We start from the raw sequence: 6,104 nt of genomic DNA on the forward strand, positions 1-6,104 counted from the left end.
AATTCCTCCTCATCTTTGTCTTAAATGTGCAATCCCTTACTCTGAGATTATGCCCTCTGGTCCTAGATCTCCCACAGGACGAAACATCCTCTCAATACTACCCTGTCAAGCCCCCCCCCCCCTCCCCCCGAGAATCCTATATGCCTCAATAAGTCGCCTTTCATTCTTCTAAACTCCAATGAGTACAGGCTCAACCAACTCAACCTCTCCTTAAAAGAAAAACCCTCCAAACCCAGGATTAACCAAGTGAATCTTCTCTGGACTGCCTCCAATGCCAGTATATCTTTTCTTAGATAAGGGGACAAAAACTGTTCACAATAATCTCGGTGTGGTCTAACTAGTGCCATGTATAGTTTTAGCAACATTTCCCTATTATTATACTGCTTACCTTTGAAATAAAGGCCAACATTCCATTTGCCTACTGAGCTTGCAGACTAGCTTTTTGTGATTTATGCATGAGGACTGTACATATCAAACTCAAAATGCAACTCTATATAAAATTAAAAATGCTAATAAAAATATTTTTAAAAACAAATCTTCTGAAGGTGACTGCATGTGTCTCTCTTATTATCCAGGTCCCAGGTCACATGAACTTGGTCTGGGGACCACATGGTGTGTCTGTACTGTCACCTGCTGGTTGAAGGTCTCACACCATCCAACTATGATATGGCCCATGGGCATATCACCACATCCCCCTTTGGACGAAAATTAAGGAAGATTTCAAGTCACCAAAGTTGCATGACTGGGTCTTCAGCCTCTAGTCTGTGAAAAAATTGTCAAATGATTCGCCAGGTCTCTTGGTACGCATACGAAACATATAGCGTTCAAACGTTTCATTCTTCTTGGGGGAACAATGCTTATTGAAGCAATTTATCAAAGTTCTTCTGATCCCCCCTCACTTTCAAAGACAAATAATGTATATGGTTCAAGCGCTTGTGAACCTGCCAATGTTAGCATCAACGCGATTCACCTTTCATCAGGCTGAGCCTGCATGCCCACAGCCAATACACAAAGTTCAAACCGCTGTTGGAACAGCCGCCAGTTCTCACCTGTGTTACCTATCTGAAGCTGATGGGGGCCCTCTGTCCGTCCATCTCAAGCTTGAGCATTTCTTACATGTTGGGTTGCCTCAGGATGCAGTTCACCAGACCAGTCTTCAAGTCGAATACCTAACGTTATCACTGCCATTTCGAACCTCAAATCTTCAGCACCGTGTTACCATGTTGTGTCTGGTCCCTTGTTCTTTATGACGTAACTCATCAAACAATTTGATGTCCAACCAGGATCCTTTTATTGAGTCTCGAGTTGGCAATCTGATACAAAGCACGTTACCATGGAGTTTTGCTACTTCTCTGGAACTTACACCTAGCACTGACCAATTACATGTATGTCTTATTACCCTCTCCTTCTTCTTCTTCTGAAGATGGCTGGATGTGCCTCTCTTTATATCCAGGTCCCAGGTCACATGGCCTTGGTCTGGAGACTGCATGGTGTGTCTGTACTGCCATCTGCTGGTTGGAGGTCTCACACCACCCAACTATGATATAGCCCATAGGCATACCGCCAGAACAAGTTCCAGTAAAAGGTGGAAGTCAGTCCCATGGGATCTAGCAGGTTTACTACACAAGTCACTTGAATCAGACCAAGGCTCAAAACACCCAATTAAACCCAAATTAAAAGTATGTTATAGGATAAAAACAAAAAATGGTGGAAATGCTCAGCAGGTCATGCAGCATTTGCAGTATTTTGTTTTTGCACTTTTAAACAATCAGTCTAAGTCAGTAGCCAAGGATAGTTCAGATCAGGAAATATAATTCTCTCAGTGCTGAGTTAGTTATCCCAACGGAAGCAACAACTAGCCAGGCACTCCTCGGTTAAGGGCAAAAATTACTCAGCATTCAGCTCCCGGTGCTAGAATTGTATAAAGTGTCAATGTAATCAGGCTGTGATGCTCCCACAGCTAAATGGTCTGCCAATACTCACATGCGGAACAATCATATGGATACGATATGCAAGTGTGATAGACATCCGTAGAAGCACACTCCATTAAGGAGTGCAAAAGGTGAAGGAATTTTTTTATTTTTTTTTAAAGAGTGCAGTAAATTTAATAGCTGCTTCAAACTAGAATGCATTTAGGATTAAATAGATATTGTTCAATGCAGTGAAAGCAAGGGTCAAAAACCAACAAGGGCAAGAAAGCGAAGCCTCCCGTAACATGTGTCCATTTGTTGCTGCTAACTTTAGCTAATCGGTGCAATAAGTGATCAGGACCGCATGCAAATCCAAAAAAATTGTTAGTTCTTTCACATTTCTTTTTAGCAAGAGGAGTAAAGGGTCTGTGCCATCACAAAATTAAAAATAAACTGGAACTGCAATTAAAACATTAAAAGCACAAGCAAATATTTGCTAATAAACTTATTCATAATAGGACAATACATTCCAGAAACATGTGCATAAAGTGAAAATGAAATGAAATGAAAATCGCTTATTGTCACGAGTAGGCTTCAATGAAGTTACTGTGAAAAGCCCCTAGTAGTCACATTCCGTCCGGTGCCTGTTCGGGGAGGCTGGTACGGGAATCAAACCGTGCTGCTGGCCTGCCTTGGTCTGCTTTCAAAGCCAGCGATTTAGCCCAGTGTGCTAAACAGCCCCTAAACAGTAGTTTCTAAAAGTGGTTTTAAAGACAATTACAGAATACGTGACTGAGATATTAGTGATGTGATTAAACATGGAAGTGGTCAGTGGTAAAGTCACATCCAGATTGAGTTCAAACAAAATATACAACAAAAAAAGTGTTCATTTACTCAAACCTCACTATTAATCTGGAAGGTGTCCCATGCACCTGTCCCATTTGAAGAGTTCTAGAATTTTCAAATCAAATTAACCACCTGGTTAGAGTGGAGGCTCAGTTTAAAGTATAAACTGTATGCAAGAGAGGGCTTCAACCGGTCTGCTTCCTGAAGAAACAAGGATTATAAAATTGTACTCATAGAAAATTACATCAAGAGCGATGTCATTGGCAGTAAAATACATATCGGTTTTTAAAAAGCAAAAAAAAAAGGAGACCCTCCCTCGGCCCCGCCCTGCCCTTTCCAAAAGAAAAGTGTTCTACCTCGGCACAGGCCTTGTGCAACCACAGATCACAACACTTAGGATCAAATTTCCAATTGCTGTATTCTACTTGAACCAAAAACAGCAATTTAAGGCAAAACATGGACCCGGTGGGGAGGAGGAGAACAATCAATCCAATTAGACAAGGGCTGACCAAAAAGACCAATTGTGCTTCCAGTGTTGACAAGAGGATTTAGCAAACGAAGCAGCACATTTTCTGGATGGGTTTAATTCATCTACTGACGGAGTTCAGAACCAGATACTGGAGGGAGGTAGGGAGAGAGAGTGGAGAATGCAGAGCTGAAAGCAAAAAGATTTCACAACCATCAGGTCTCCAAATCAACAAGTTAGTTTTCACACAAATATATCAAGTTACTTTAGGGTATACATTATTGTAGCTTTACTTACGGCCTGGATAAGTGTAGGCATGAATTTATAACCAGTAACGCCACAGTAACTGAATATTTGGGTGGACAGACAGCTATGTAGTACAAGGCCATATCCATGCAAATGAACCAGGCTTTTTGCATGCATTATGATTTTTAAACCAGTAATTTGCATTAGAATATTTGTGCACTGTAGCCAGCTCAAAACTTGCAAATTGAACCATTGAAAAATTGCCCTTCCAAATTCAATAATCCCTTCCAACAAGAATTCTGCCCAGTAGAACACACAGGATCATTTCAACCCTCAACTTATTGTGTTCTTTACAATTTAAAGTTGTCCACTTTTGGTAGCATGTTGTCCTCTATTTTGCTTTACTTGGATGGCTTGGATGTGTAGTGTTGAATAAAGAACACAAAGCTTTGTTAATGAACAAAACTATAAATTTATTATTAACTAAGATTCATTCACACTCCTAAAGTACAAGGGGCGGGATTCTCCCAACGGGAGACTAGGGCGCGATTCTCCACTCCCACGCCGGGTGGGAGAATCGCGGAAGGGCCGCTCTGGCACCCCCGCCGATTCTCCCACCCCTCCAAAATGCGGGCCGCTGTTTTTCACGGCGACCCGGATGGGCCGAGCAGCCTGCCGTTACCGACCGGTTCACGCCGGCGGCAACCACACCTGGTCGCTGCCGGCGTGAACAGCGCGCCAAAGGTGAGTATGGGGCTTGTGGGGGGCGGAGAGGGGAGTGAACACCACGGCCGTGCTCGGGAGGGGACTGGCCCGCGATCGGTGCCCACCGACCGTCGGGCCAACGTCTCAAAGGGACGCACTCTTTCCCCTCCGCCGCCCCGCAAGATCAAGCCGCCACGTCTTGCGGGGAAGCGGAGGGGAATACGGCAACCACGCATGCGCAGGTTTGAGCCGTCAGCCGTCGTGACATCAGCCGCGCATGCGCGGGTTGGAGCCGGCCAACCTGCGCATGCGCAGCTGACGTCATTAGGCGTCATTCTCGGCGCGCCGTGCCTTGACGCCAGCGACAAGGCCCCGCGGTCAAGATTTACGGCACAGCCCTCCTAGACCCCGGGGGGGGGGGGGGGGGGGGGGGGAGAGAATAGGGGGCAAGGTGCGGCCTCCGACGCCTTCGTGAACCTCTCCAGATTTCACGACGGCGTCGGGCCTTGCGGAGGATTCCGCCCTAAGTGCCGACGCCGGAGTGAAAACCAGAGTGTTTCACTCCAGTGTTGGAGGCCACTCCTCGCCCCCTATTCTCCCACCCCCAGGGGACTAGGAGCGGCGGCACATCAATTTCGCGCGCCGGGCCTTACGCCCGCGTCAAAGTGGTGCCGCCTGAATGATACGGCCGGCGGCGCCTAAATGACGTCACCCGCGCATGCGCAGGTTGGCGTCCTCCCCGTGGGCGCCCCACAAGAATGGAGCATTGATCTTGCGGGGCGGCGGAGGGAAAAGAGTGCATCTTTTAGAGATGCCGGGCGCCGATCGGTGGGCACCGATCGTGGGCCAGACTCCCACTGAGCACCCCCCTGGTGCTCGATCCTCCCTCCCCCCGCCCCACAGGCCGCATAAGCAGCGTTCTTACACTGTTCATGCCGGCAGCGACCAGGTGTGGTTGGCGCCGGCGTGAACCGGTCAGATTGGGCAGGCCGCTCGGCCCATCCAGGCTGGAGAATCGCCGCTTGCCTGTTAGAAACGGCGAGCGGCGATACTCCGAGCGGCCTGTCGTAAAACGTGACACGCCGTTTTGGGGGGGGTGGGAGAATCGCGTGGGGGTGCCAGAGCGGCCTGGCAGGAATCGCCCGGCACTCCCGCGATTCTCCCACCCGGCGTGGGGGTCGGCGAATCGCGCTCAAGGTTTCTCTGTTAAACTATGCTACCTCTAACTAGCAGAAGTACACCACTGCTCTATTATGCCTCACCATCTTCTCCCAGAATCCCCAAGTCACATGATATATATATGACTGTTCTGTGGTTCCTTCTAGTGGCAAGAAGCATCATAATTAACTTGTTAACTCTTTACATCCCAGTCATTACTGACCTAATGTTAAAGTGAGAGGGGAGGAAATGAAATTAAATGAAAATTGCTTATTGTCACAAGTAGCCTTCAATGAAGTTACTGTGAAAAGCCCCTAGCGCCACATTCCGGCGCCTGTTCGGGGAGGCTGGTACGGGAATTGAACCGTGCTGCTGGCCTGCCTGGTCTGCTTTAAAAACCAGCAATTTAGCCCAATGTGCTAAACCAGCACTAACCCATTAGAAGTGGATAGTCAGCAATTATGCAGTTTAAAAGCGTTTGCCAGTGTTAATCATATTTGGGCTCATTAAATGGATAGAAGTGCCAAACAATTTACACAAGAGGTAATACACCGATTTCACTATGGGCTTTCATGCAGGTTTACATGGACAACTACAAAATATCTTACAATCCAAGTGTTTCCAACAGCAGTACACAAGACCTTTTCAAGACAAAACGTTAACCGCATAAAGACAATTTTTTCTGGAGTTTCCAATCGGTCTCAAGTCCACTTGGGCAGAAGTGTCTGCCAAATAACTTGTCACAAAAATCAAAACAGGCCATTATGTTTTGA

Source organism: Scyliorhinus canicula, chromosome 5 (assembly GCF_902713615.1).
Source record: "Scyliorhinus canicula chromosome 5, sScyCan1.1, whole genome shotgun sequence".
Taxonomy (NCBI): domain Eukaryota; kingdom Metazoa; phylum Chordata; class Chondrichthyes; order Carcharhiniformes; family Scyliorhinidae; genus Scyliorhinus; species Scyliorhinus canicula.